Source organism: Denticeps clupeoides, chromosome 15, assembly GCF_900700375.1.
Source record: "Denticeps clupeoides chromosome 15, fDenClu1.1, whole genome shotgun sequence".
NCBI lineage: Eukaryota > Metazoa > Chordata > Actinopteri > Clupeiformes > Denticipitidae > Denticeps > Denticeps clupeoides.
The window spans coordinates 2,526,721-2,541,209 of record NC_041721.1 but is presented as its reverse complement, the minus strand read 5'-3'; the positions used below and the strand labels follow the sequence as shown (position 1 = coordinate 2,541,209).

The 14,489-nt window shown below is 48.3% G+C and overlaps 1 protein-coding gene across 4 annotated transcripts in view; it reads right to left on the bottom strand.

The window, feature by feature from the left end:
* The window catches only part of chrm2a (cholinergic receptor, muscarinic 2a), a 58,477-nt gene that overhangs the window by 32,409 nt on the left and 11,579 nt on the right, over positions 1 to 14,489 (bottom strand). For 2 of the 4 annotated variants that reach the window (XM_028953898.1, XM_028953899.1), the window contains exon 4: positions 12,347 to 12,430. The gene's annotated coding sequence lies outside the window, so the exon portion shown is untranslated. Of the gene's footprint in view, positions 1 to 1,644; positions 1,786 to 12,346; positions 12,431 to 12,522; positions 12,540 to 14,489 lie in introns of those variants that run through there. The other 2 variants (XM_028953900.1, XM_028953902.1) reach the window with 2 other exon arrangements.

The window sequence follows — 14,489 nt, the reverse complement described above, 5'->3', positions numbered from 1 at the left end:
TGCTCCAGGGGGACTGTCCCTGTAACTACTGATTGTAAGTCGCTCTGGTTAAGGGCGTCTGATAAATGCTGTAAATGTAAATGTAAACTGGTCTCGTGATTCACCAATTTTTACTTCACATTATGTTTTCAACCACGTCAGTGAGATGAGAGTTAAGGCCTCATTCGCGTTCGTGGCATCATGTGATGTGGCATCGTGGACAATCGGGCGTTCAACACCAGTGTTCGTTGGCAAATGCTGCATGATTTCTTTTAACAATCGTTAAACGGAGTCGCGCGAACGTCGGGGAAACGCCAAACGAACAAACAAACCGCAGCTCCAAAGCAAAAACTCGTATGCCGTTCAGAAGGAGTTCATTCATTTACAGCATTTATCAGACATTTTACAGCATTTACCAGACGCCCTTATCCAGAGCCACTTACAACCAGTAGTTACGGGGACAGTCCCCCCCCTGGAGACACTCAGGGTTAAGTGTCTTGCTCTGGGACACGATGGTAGTAAGTGGGGTTTGAACCTGGGCCTTCTGGTTCATAGGCGAGTGTGTTACCCCACTAGGACACTACCACCCCCTATTCCAAATGTCTGTGACTCAGATCAGGCCGCCACAGTCACTACAAGCACTTTTTTTTTTACTCGAATTTTCATACCGAGCAACGTCATTATGAAATAATCGATTATGTTCAGAATACGAGATTCATTTCAACACTCCTAGTATTGGAAAGGACTGTGAATGTACAAGGAAAAAACAAAACTCCACCTGTGATCCAGATCTACACCGGTGATCACGGTGATCTGCGAGTTCAGCGCAACACAATCTCAACCGAGTCGTCCGTCAGTCTCGGCAACCGTAGAACTACCCCCACCGGAAGCCCAGCCTGTCACCTCTCTTCTCCCGCGAGGCCGACAGCCGCTTTCTCTCCCGCTGACATCTCATTCGCCTCACCGACAGCTACAGCCTGGCGCTCACCTGCCACCACCGCCGCTGCCAGGCAGCAATTTGGAAGTAATTGGGATGAATACATGCCGCGCGTGTGGCTTCAGTCACATGGAAGTCATCATCCTGCTAGACTCAGGCCACCATAGGGAACATATTTCCAATGTAAAAGTTTTTTTTAAAGGGGCCAATGAATGCAAGCTCTACCGTGTGTTTTACTCCTTTTTTTACTTGCTTAACTGAATGAATGAAACATGATCAGTCCCACCGCTGGACCTCCTGTGACGGAAAAACTAAACCAGACATAAAACCCGTGGAAAATTTACTGCAATTTATTATTAAAAAATTCCGTCTATCAATTGGTTAAATCTTTTTAGCTAATTAATCACATATTTGACTTCACATATTTTATAAAGAAATTTTGCTCTCAGACTAATATTGCCACCCCAAATACTATTAATAGTATTGATTCTTAATTGCATCTTATTTCATGTATTTATTTTTTAAATAAACCATTTTTAACAGCAACAAAACAACCCTCCTTACTTAAAAAATTAAAAGTAAAATAGAACGTATACATATATACCCATATACAGGTGTAATAGAAAACCACATGACCACACAGATGTCGTTGGAACAGTCACAACTGGTTCAACAAAGTACATTTTTCTAATTGAAAAATAAATGTGAAATAGGAAATAAATGGATACCTCAAAACAATTACATGTTCAGAATATAAAGATGTTTTTTGGGCCCACGCCCCCTTCTTCCGATGTCTGTTCTTTGGTAAAAATGTTTTCTGTCCGCCTGCATGGCACCTGCGTTCCTCCTCTACAGTTGCATTTGACGAGCATAGTGCCCTGAAATGCACCGTTTTATTTGTATTTAAGCACAATGCAACTGCTAAACTAAGTTTGTGCACAAAAAAAAAAGAAAAAGAGGGCGGTTCTTCTCACCATCATCATCATCATCATCATCAGCTCCCAACGCCAGCGGCAAATCTGACACCATATGGTTGCTGTACAAGGCCGCATAATTCCCTCCATATACCCGTCACGTTGAACTTAATTAAACTTTTATTCCTGCATATGGCAGCTGAGGGACAAATTGGTACACAAGGCGTCTGGCTTTGTGACAAGTGTGACTGTTTTGTCAGCTGCCGCCGCATCCTAAATGGCTCTTTGGCTTTTCCACTGGGGGCGGAGCCGGCCTCTATATCAAAAGCTGGCGAAGGAACCCAGAGGAGAAAGTCGCTTAAGCTATAATGGAAGAAGGAATTAAACAAGCGTGGGAATCGAGTGACGGCCACAGTGCCTCGCTAAATAAAGAAAGAAGCGAAGGTGTGACAGAGAAACGAACCTTGTCGCTGGAGTGGCCTGCACTCCGTCATTTCCCCCCCTTATATCAGCGTTCCGGGCATGATAAACGCACGGAAATGTCGGACATTAATCAGACAGGGACACTTGACGTTCTGGAATTAGACAAGTGCCCTCTCTGCCTCATCGGGTGCACGTGGCGCCCCTCGCTGTGCATCTGGCAGCAGAGCGACGCCCCGTCCCCATCGAGTGTCCTCTGCTTCAGCCGTATCTGAAGGGAGAACGGAGTCATGTGACTCATCAGAATACCCACAGCGCCCCACTGTACGGGACATGGAAAAGGTGGTGGGTCACGGTGCGGAGCTGGACATCGAATGAATTTTAACTTTTTAAAGTTTCAGTTCTTTTGAAACAAACACTGCAAATGCTAAGGCAAGGGTGGTACGTAGCCCAGCGGGTAAAACACTCGGCTATGAACCAGAAAACCCGGGGTCAAACCCCACATACTACCATGGTGTCCCTCAGCAAGACACTTAACCCTGAGTGTCTCCAGGGGGGGACTGTCCCTGTAACTACTGATTGTAAGTCGCTCTGGATAAATTCTGTAAATGTAAAATGTAAATCTACAACGAGGTTAAAATAAGTTGCATAGCCATCTGACCAATTTCAGCGTGTGTGCAAGTGATTGTTATCAGGAAAACATACCGGAAAAAAATCACCGATTTCACTGGTTTAGGCTTCCCTTCCGAACCTGGAGTAAGTTGCATGATGACGTTTTTTTTGCCCAGCAGAAGGCCAGAAGGGTAGATTATACAGGAAATTGATCAAACTGAAGGACAACAGAGCGAAGTACAAGAACAGCAGCACCCTTTAAATTCCTCTCTGGCTCTCCGTACATAAGCAGGAAGGATATAATCCCCGTCTGAATGCAGAACCGGGTTCACGTCAGGGCAAGAGGGCTAGCACTTCTTCTCAGAAATCGTTCGTGGTGAGCTCCCCTGACTGCATGCATACAGCCATTTGATTGGTTCATTCTTAATTCCCAGAATGCAGCCAATAGAACAGGAGTATTCTGAGCAGCGGCACGTCTCCAGAGCCGTTCTCTATGAAGCAGTTTAAACTGCGTGTCAAGGCCCCCCTTTACGACTTCAGAACAGGGTCTGAAATATTTAAGTCTATGGATCTCAGGAAGGAGCCGTCTGAAGCCCTGGCTCACGCTCCTCAACCACTCTGATTTGGGGAGGATTGAGACGGCAGGGCTGGATTTCACTAGATTTATTTCTCCATCATTCGGGCTCAATTTTACATACCCTGCCTGAGCCTATATCTTCACTTCAATCCAGTCAGACTTGTAACGTTCCGAGGTTCTGGTGTCTTATGCTCATCACCCCACCGAAATGCATCTGTGTCCAGCCTCCCTACACGGACTTCCTTTCTCTCGTGGTTATAATCTGATGGCACCTGGACCACCTCAGCAACCGATGAAGGCCTGGGGACACCCTGGAGATGTGGCTTCATCACATACCCAATCGCACATAGCACTACCCACATGTTTCTATGGCAACCCCCCTCTCGTTAACCAAGAGTGACCCACATACATCCTGGGATGTAAAAGCGGGAATATATTATTCCCACCAAGCATCGGAGCAGGTGAACTGTACTGATTTATGCATTCGCTCTCTGTGCAACAAAGTAATATTTCAGTTTAGGAAGGCCGTGAGGTAGAACACCAAATCAGAATAAACTCCGCCCACTGCACAGTTTTGAAAAAAAACTTTGGACAAAAATGAAGCCAAAGACTAGTTTTGCATGGGGTGTGAATACTGGGGTAGATTTAATGATTGAAATTATTTTGTTAAAATAAGCAATGCAGGGGCATAGGGGGGCAGTGGTAGCCTAGTAGGGGCAGTGGTGGCCTAGCGGTTAAGGAAGTGGCCCTCGGTTCAAATCCCGATCCGCCAAGGTGCCACTGAGCAAAGCACCGTCCCCACACACTGCTCCCCGGGCGCCTGTCATGGCCGCCCACTGCTCACCAAGGGTGATGGTTAAATACAGAGGACACACTGTGTCACTGTCTGTCAACGTTCTGTCACCGTGTGCTGTGCTGCAGTGTTTCACAATGACAATCACCTCACTTTACTTTGTATTTTTATGGCAGGTAAAATATCAGTCATAATTTTGGTGTCATGAAAGCATTAATCCAGACACACTGACCTCTGATGAGAGGGGGTTAAACAGATTGTAATAAACAGCCTCAGATAGTTTAAAACAATAGACCCCATTTGAGGGCCATTTTGTCAATATCGACATCATAATAGGTGTCATTTTCATATTGATTATGTGTGATACATTTCATGGGCACACTAGTCCAAGGAGACAATGACATCCAAGCCATTATAAGAGCCAATACATGTCCAGTAATTCGTGGCATTCTGTTCATGCCGGTATTTGACCAACATTAAAACATGTGCTTATCTAGCCGGGCATATATGAACAAAGACACGGCAGCGATGATGAAAAAAGATGAAAAAGTTTAATCCCCTCGAGCTTAAAGCTTCAATGAAGGACGAAATCATGAAGTTGCTGCAAACTCATTCATATTACAAATCAGCTCCGCTCAACTCTGTCATTAACAAGGCCGTGCAAATAAAGGCGGGAAAAGAGCCAAGATCTGTTGCTTCTGTAATTACTGGGTCTCCGTCCAACAGTTCATATCCGGCTCCGCCACCTTGGTAAAGACGCGGCAGGTGAGCAACTTGTGGGATGCGGCGTAATTGGCGATGGTCGTCCTGGCGGTAGCGGCTCGCGCCGTGTTGGAAAGCCTCTCCCGCATTCAGCCTTTGTGTCCGAAGGTCCACGTTTTGACATTTACACCTCATTAAAGCAAGAAGGGGGACGGCGTGGGTCGGGGGTCAGGTGTCGGCGAAGCCCACTCACCGCTAACTAATCTTCGCCAGCAGGCTGCGCCTCCCGCTCCTCATAAACACGCGTGGTGCCGGCACATGCGGGTTCCGGACGCTTCCCAGCTACGGTGAACAGATGTTACTGTAATGGCTGGATGGAACCATGCGGCGCTCCAACAGTAAACATGGTTTAATTAATGGTCCCCTGCAACCTTGGCGTCGTCACAAATGCACGTCGCCTGGCCGTGGACGAAGGCGCTGAGGACAGATTTGGCCGCCATCGGACAAAAATGGGACAAGAAACTCCATAAATTCATGCCACAGCCACCAGTGGAAATGGCCATGCGGCAAGGGACGGCCGGGACTCTACATCACAAAAACCTCGACATGTGGGTGTTAGTAGCCTAGTGGGTAACCCATTCGCCTATGAACCAGAAGACCCAGGTTCAAACCCCACTTACTACCATCGTGTCCCTGAGCAGGACACGTAACCCTGAGTGTCTCCAGGGGGGACTGTCCCTGTAACTAAGTCGCTCTGGATAAGGGCGTCTGGTAAATGATGTGAATGTAAATGTATACCCCACGTCAGGAGGTTAACATCAATTTACCGTGTGAAACGGGGTCTTTACTTGACGCCATCGAGCAGAATCAGATCCATTCGTTGCGGCTGTTGGAAATCAGGACAAGCGTCCAATCTCTTCTCTCCCCGGCTGACTCCCACTTTCACCTCGTCCTGATCCGCAGTGACCCTTCACCCTCAGTCCTTCATTCATCGTTGCCCGCCATTTGTCCCCGCCCACGTGCCCGTCCTCTGACAGGACTTCGTTGTAATGAGCGTTCGCCGATAATAAACAAATGGACTCGGAGAGGCCGTCCGTCAGCAGACGTGTACTTAACTACGTAAGATGAGCTCCGCCTCGCGCCGCTGCACTCCGCCCACTAAAGGTCAGATCTGCCCGGACCCCAGGGTGCCATTACCCACTGATGATGTTTTCCTTCGCCGCCGTGCATTTGTTATCCGCGGCTGACAGCGTAATGCGGCTAGAAAGCCATTTCGTCTGATGGATGCCGGTAGGAGGGGGCAACACAAAACACGCCGGGGTCCTGGGAATTATGCAAATGAGATGACTGAGAAGAGCCGCGGACCTCCTGCACGACATGCGCAGAGGGACACGCCCTCGCCGTTCCAAGGCGCAAATGATCGTCGTAAGTGGCTACACGACAGATGATTGATTGATTGGCTCGGAGGGCAGCAGCTGTGCCGCGTTCCGGTGCTCCTTCCGCAGGACGAGGCGTCGACGCGGGGCTCCTGGATCTCATCCCTCCCAGTAAAATCAATAACTGTAAAAACACGAACACCCTCTGGCATGAGGACATTTTATCTAAAACGGGAACATTTCTACCCGACCTGGCCTTGCGTCCGCACGGAAACGGTGTTTTTCTAAAACGTGCTACCCCAACCTCCAACCTGACCTGTAATGGTGGCGCAAATTTCTAATGGAGAACCGCGATACGTTTAACTCAGCAGCGCCACCTAGGGGTGTGGATAAAACAACATTCATGACGTTCCCTGCATGTCTGCGTGGACGACAACATTTCAGATAACACTCTCGCTTGGACGGAGGTCTTTTAGAATTCTTAAATTTACATTTACGACATTTACCAGACGCCCTTATCCAGACCGACTCACAATCAGTAGCTACAGGGACGGTGCCCCCTGGAGACACTCAAGGTTAAGTGTCTTGCTCAGGGACACGATGGCAGTAAGTGGGATTTGAACCTGGGTCTTCTGGTTCATAGGCGAGTGTGTTACCCACCAGGCTACTACCATCCCCCAATTATAAACACCCGTTTTAGAGAAAAATCGTTCTCGTTTGGACGGATCTGGAATTTCGGCAGAATAGTGAAGTAAATCTCTCCTGAGTTCCACCAACAGCCAGGTGCCACTTGCCGTGTTAAAACTGCTTCCTTCAAGACCTCGGCTGCTGCACACGATGCATTTTCTAACAGCAGCTCTGGAGAAGAGAAGAGAAGAGAAGAAGAGTGTGTGTGTGTGTGTGTGTGTGTGTGTGTGTTGGGGTTGGTGGAACGACGCTGATATATGAGCCACAATTTACATAAATTCAGCAAAGAATTTAAACAATGGACAGTGGAATGAGTTCTGCATGACAACAACGGACTGTTATGATCTGATGGGCATGATGCTAGACATTGTCCCTGTGCAGAGTACACGTGTGTGTGTGTGTGTGTGTGTGTGTGTGTGTGTGTGAGGGTGAGCATCTATGTGTGTTTTCAGTACCGAGCCACCGGATTACCGCTTTCTGATTGGAGTCTTTCTTTCTCGCGGAGCTCAGCGCACCATCACTCTTGACCTGCTATTACCCCCAGGGGCAGCTTCGGCGTTCTTGATCCGACTTTATTGCTTTCACACACACACAAACACACACACACACACACACACACACACAAAGCCACTTCAGAAAGAATCACTCAGAAAGTCTTGGCCATAAGTGTGTTACACAATCACTCACCGTCCTATCTGACATGGATCCTTGCAGCCACACACACACACACACACGCACAAACGCATGCACGTATCTGAACAAAGTGTCAGCACGTGTCAGATTATTCTGGGAAGTCGCTCCTCTCAGCCAGACGAGGTCAAAAGGACCCGGCCGGCATTCTAACGCACTCTCAGCGCCGGCAGCATATCTGCATCAGCGGCCGCGGCCATTAGCCCGACCATTCAGCCACGCCTGTGAGATTAGAGGGACGGCGTCTGTCTCCGTCTCCGAGAGACTACAAGCTCTCGGCGAGCGTGTTTGACACAGAGTGGGGGAAGTTTGTCCCTCATTGCAAAGTGCAGAAGCTCATTGGACGAAGCGGAATGAAAGGAAAGCCCGCTGCTAATTATCCAGGAATTCTGACGAATGGGATCGGCGCTGACAGGTATTGTGCAGATTGCAGCTCACAGAAAAGACGAATTTCTAATGGCTGTTGACACAGCGCTGCCCCGCCACGGGACCTCGCTCACCGAGGCCTTTTGTTGACCAACAAAGATCTTGGTTCTGCCGATGAAATACCACAATGGCCCTCTAATGAGGACCGACTGGCCCGGTGCACATCGTCCATCACACTTTCATCTGCTCTCGGCAGCCAATGCGCTCGTTATTCAGTCCTCTTATCGCACACGAGCAGGAAAGAAAGGTCTGGAACGTCCAGCCCGGGTCTCCAGCCTGGTGCCTTCAACCCAAGAACAGTCCCAGTCTCCAAAATGCATTCTTTTTTTCTAGACACCTTTGCTCAGATGCTCGGAGCAGAATCTTAATAGCTCAAACTATCGCAAAAGAGAGAAAAAAAAAGGACACAATTAAATCAATTAATGAGAAAAAAAAAAAAAACTAATTAAATTGAATGTGCATTTGCCTGCCATTGCACAATCCTGCAATTTAGGCCAAGGAAAGTCTTAGAAGAAGCGCGGAAAAACGGACTTTTGTTCTTTTTTGTCAAGCGAGTCGGAATCGCGTCCAAGCCGCTCCCCCGGCCTGCGCCGCACGATAGCGTCCGCGCCACTGCCGCTTTGTTCCGTCTGAGGATTAATTAATATCCATTAATTCTGCCACAGAGATTTGCACAAGTTTCAGGCCCTGCATTTCCTTTCCGTGCAAATAAAAGTAATGAGTGGGTAACTTCATCAGCATGGGCCGATAATTAAATTTGCATTTGTAATCACTTTTAGTGAATCTCGCCTGAGTGAAGAGGCAGAATGCGTAATGCGTGCGTTACTTGCATTACCGGGAACTTTTTTTTCTTTTTGCAGGCCCGTCTCAGGAGTGTACGGAATCGACTGCTTTGAAATTTCGCTGATGAACTGGAAATGAGGCTCTGGGAGCCGGAGTCTGCTGCTCAGCACATGATGCATTTAGCATAAACACCGTCACAAGCAAACGCAATTACCGCATTCCCCTCTCATGCATAAATCTCACGGTAATAACATATTTATAATCCTTTATGGGGGAGAATCGGGAAAATGAATTGGATTTGGTCCGCGGATGCTGCCATGGCGGCGAACGTTCCCATCTCAGGATCTGAGATAGCTCTGTGGCTTCACACACACACACACACACACACACACATACACGCGGTTGCCCGTTGTTTGTTGTTACATTCTGAGGGGACATGATAAGGGCTGAACTCCAGAATCCCGAATGAGGGGAAGGGTCACACACTCCATGTGACCCATGGATTATGTCCACGACGCCTGCGGGGGGTCAGAGGTCAGTGTGTGAAGTCGCTACATGCGACGCATGCATCATAATGGGATAAGTCCACAACTGCAGCGGCAGCAGTGCGGCCCATACGTGCTAATTCTTCATCTCAGGCCCCTTGCAGCTCTTCTCGGGGGCTGACAGACACATCAGCTGGGGCTGGAGAAACGGGACAGGAGGCCATTTAACCTGAGCCGTGGCCGGTGGATGGAAAACTGTTGAGTGCGACGCACATCATGCGCAGCCGACCAAGATATTGTCAGCAGATACGCTGCATTCGGCTGATCCGAGCTGCTCTCGTGTCTGCGTACCTGTTATTGTTAACAACATGCCGGGAAAAAAGAAAAGAAGTCCAGCAGCCTGAACTGGAGAAGCTTCCAGAAAACAAGCGGCACGTTGGATTTCATAAAGGATGATGAATCGTTATAATTCCGAGTGGCTACACGTTGGCCAAAACCATTTCTCCCCTGTGACTCACTTAATGATCTCTGCCTCTGGGGGCTTAATGCATTCTGTGCTCTAATAGGAAGAGTCATTAGTCTGAACACAAAGGTGTTCACACACACACACACACACACACACACACACACAACTGTTTCTAACATGTTTACAAAAAAGATGTCCCAGGCAGACGAGGGGAATGGCGCTTATGAATGACTTATCATCATCCCACAAATTGCACTTGATGGACCTCCATGTAGCAGCGATGATGATGATGATGATGGTGGTGGTGGTGGTGGCCGCTCTCGCTCGTTGTGTACAGGAAGAGGTTGAAAGTGTACGGGCGGAGAGGGAGAGCGAGGTGGAGCATGTCGCGGGCGGTGGGGTCGGGGGGATTATTCAATGACGCCCCCACCAATTAACTCGGCCGCCTTTATTCGCCTCGCGTGGGCGAACGCCTATTGCTTTCGAGCGAATGAAAAATTCATATCCCCGTTTTCAATATGTGCACGCGCGCTCGTTGATCTCCTCTTCGGTGAAAATGCGAGGATACCTGCAACAGCCTCTCTGCGTACAACTTTCACCTCAAAAATGAGGATCTGAACACTCGGAATAATTGAGTTTTCGCCCTTGAGGCCGACACGACCCTGCGTTTACGTAACCCCCCTTCACCCGATGAACAGGGGCAACATGGAGAATCTACGGCACTCATGCCTAATGGCACTCGTATGTAAATGCTTTCAACAGACACTCCTGTCCTGCAGTAACACACACACACACACACAACTTCCCCGCCACTGCAGCCGCATTAGCAATTGAAATGTGGCTGCAAGTGTGGGCATAAGACGCCTGCAGCATTTCAGCATGGGTGCCATGCGACGCCTGGTCTCTGCAGACGGAGTCAACCTGTGGACAGTGTTGGGCGCGTTATATTAAAAAAAAGTCCTTGGTTACGGTTAATAGTTACTTTCAAAATGTTAGAGCATTATAAAGGTAGCTAGTTTCCAGGAAAAGTAACTTGTGACTGGCGTGGCTCCGCCTCCTCCTTCATCACTGGAGCTCATGTTAGAAGTTTCTATGCTCTTGGCCACAAATTTTGATGAAGTGTGAGACAACGAGAGGAGCTTCGTCAGATTCAAATCGTTCGCTAGCGACGTGGATATAAAAACCAGGGCGTGTGGTTGGCCGCGGGGAAGTGGTGGAGCAAAGCACCGTCCCCACACGCTGCTCCCCGGGCGCCTGTCATGGCCGCCCACCGCTCACCAAAGAGGAGAGTTTTGCCTGGTAAACCCCGCCCTCTGTCAGGTGCCATGGTAACCAGACAATCAATCACCTCGTCATAATGTAACGATTGATTTAAATTCCATCGTCTCTTCATTCTGCAGTAGTGCACGTCACCCGGCACACCATCAGAGGTCACAGTGAAGAACATTATGTCATTAGAACATTGCAGTTTTTTTCCCTACCATCCATAACCATCTACAAGTCTGACATTTTTGAACACCCCAAACTCAGTTATAAAAAAACTGGAAGGAAACGGAAGGCAAAAGCTCCTGCCAACCATCTCCTCGTTGCCTCTGTGGTGCCTTCATCCCAGCTGCAGCCCTCGTCGCAAGTTGTCTTGAGAAGGTGCAATTAGCCACTTTCCGAAATCATATCCACCAATCCTGCCCGCGGTGCCACAGTCGCCTCCCTCCAGCTTCCTGAAATTCCCCCCAAACGAATGCCACCATCTGGAGCCACCAACCCACCCAATCCATAGGGCACTGGACCACGCCACCTACTGGTACAATGTGTACAGCTACGTTACTAGCACAGCGATCAGGCCGAGCATCTCCGGAACTTTCCCTCCGGATGCTCCCTGCTTCGTGCTGGCGCCGGTGACTGAGCAGCGAGAGGGGGCGGGGTTTGTCCGAGTTGATTTAGCGAGGAGCTGGTCAGGAGGGGAGCGTGGGCCCTGGAATGGCTCACACAAGGCCTTACAGGCTCCTTTTACGAGGCCATCAATCAGCACATACCCGCAAATTACCGTGGGCAGGGGGTGGGCATGCCGGACGGACTCGGCGTCCTCGCCTCATTTCGGTGGAGTTCCTGCAGCAGGCATAAACGTTTATCTCCACGTGAACGTGCAATGAATCACCCCTCCCGTACCTCAGCAGATCCAGGTCAGATAAGGACGTGGGCCGTCCGTCCTGGTGGCCTTTGTGTGAATTCCTTGGTGTCATCGGTACACAGAGGCGGACAAATGACATAAACTTCACTTATGAGGAGATGCCCTGTTAAACCCGGCCAGTATTGACTCCAGGAGGTCAGCGGGTCCAGGATTTTCCATCCTTCGATTCCAATAATCGATAAAAGCTTTTCTCACCGTGTTTATTGAACCTCATCCCACGTAACCCCCTCGATTCAACGTGGGCTCTGTTTACTGGGCTGGACGGACGGACTCAGACCGGAGGCGAAAATCCTACTAATAAAAAAACTGACCTCTGTGAAGCACCCAGGGGAGTGTGGAAGGTTGTCGTCTGAACTTCAGAGGGTCCCGCCATGCTGCGGAGCGTCAGGGAAACTCTGTAAAACAGGGGGAAGAGGACAGAAGCCGTGTGAATCTGCTCTCCCGAGGCGGCCATGGGAGTGAACGTTGCTCGGGGAAACATAATTACATCCACAATGAAAGATTTCCAGGGAGGAGTCAGGCCGTAAATGTAATTTTCCTTTAGCAAAGACGCGGTGCTGGGGGTGTCCCGGGGAAAACACGCACCCGGGGACGGGCATAATGAAAGGCCCTCGCCCTCCTCCTCTCTCCACTGTGACGTAACATCACGCATTTATCCTGCCAATATGTCATCGTGCACAGATGGTCACATCTGCAGATGTGTTCGCATTAAAGCCGAGCTGGAAATGGATCTTTATTAAAAACACCGCAGTTCAGAGTCCGTTCAGGAAACAGAAAAATGCCGTTTTCAGTAGCAGCAATATAATGTGACAAATCATCACATATCCTGTACAAGGAGCAGGTTTACTCTGTGTAGTACGACCACTTTAACCCATTTAATCACAAGATTTTACACAATATTCCTACATACTATTAAACAGTTTGGCACAGAACAGCTCACGTAATCATTTTATCAACCAATAATAACTCAGTTTAATCTCGATTTTCACGTTCACGTTTAATCTCAGCGAAAAGGCTAATCCCAGATGGACACCCCTTATTCCGTAGAAGCCAGTTTTACCCAGCGTTCCAGCAAATCAGGAGAATAAGGAGAGACTCAAACGTGCACGGCCGTCATAATCCTGCATTAATCCGCAATTTAATTTCCTGGATTTGCCTGACGCCGCTGCCTTTTCGCAGACGATCTGATTGTAGCTGCCCCTTTTATTACATTATATATTACATTCTATACACCCAGGCGCTTCTGAGTTATGCCACATTTCCTTGTTCAGAGACCTCTCGAGGAACTAAATGTCCATTTCTCATGATTATTAACGTGTGTGAAATAACGTGAGCGCACTTAGTAACTCAGGAACCTTCAGAAACCTTCATCCCCCTCATATTATATAAAACCATAAGACCATAAGATTTTAAGTCAGCCGGCTGTGATGCATTCTTTCAATTTAATTTAGGAAATTAAGTCTTTACAGCTACATTGTCGTGAATTTGAGAGAAGTTAAAATGCTTTGCAGTCGGTTGCCTTTTCTTTCACAATGTACTTCATGTAAATGATTCTACTGTATTCTGTGTGCAAGGCATTGAGTAAGTTCAGGGGTCCTCCAATTTTACATAAGAAAGATAAAACAAAAGAAAAGTACTGCATGTTCATTATGGGAAACCAACCATCATTTATGTCGCCCCGAACCTTCCATTACGTTTGTTAAAATCCGCATTACATCAATATATCACACGTGCAGTCGCCATCAAGCGATCATGCTTCCCTTTTCTTTTTTGGTTTTGTTTGCTATCAAGCTCACACAGGTTTAAAAAATGATTGACTTGCCGAAAATTGTACCACATCAGATATTTTCGGTCTCAGCAAATCCCGCATATCTCAGATGAGAAGTCAAAAGAGCAGCACAACTGAATTAAAAGCACGAAGCAAGCGCAAGGCGGTCAGCTGGGGAAACGCCAGGACGAGCGAACCTGCATAAAAAGCCGAGTCTGCACGCAGAGCAGCCGAGAACCAGACGCAGGCCGCGTTCTCCGCTTCAGACAATCGATTCTTTCCACGGCGGCGGCGTAGTGTTTATCTGGCCAGCGCGGAGCTTCCATCGTTGCAGGTGCGGAGGGGATAGCTCTCCCGCCGTCCGCGCCATCGTGCTGGAGCGACCGGGGCCTGGCGGCAGGAGGAGGGAAGAGTTGCCATCAAATGTTCACAAGGGTTCTTCTGTTTTGCTGCTGCCGAAATTCCATAGTCGGGTGAAAAAAATCTGCCACAAAGACGATGACTTCCGCCTTTTCCATGACAATATTTAAAAAAAGGAAAAATTGTTTCGTTATTTCCAATTTTATCACACATGTAATTGAAAGTGTTTTAAATGTACTCAAATTTCAAATCTTTTTCTTGTAATAGCTAAGAATGTGAAGATGTACAGTGGGGCAGTGTTGGCCTAGCGGTTAAGGAAGCGGCCC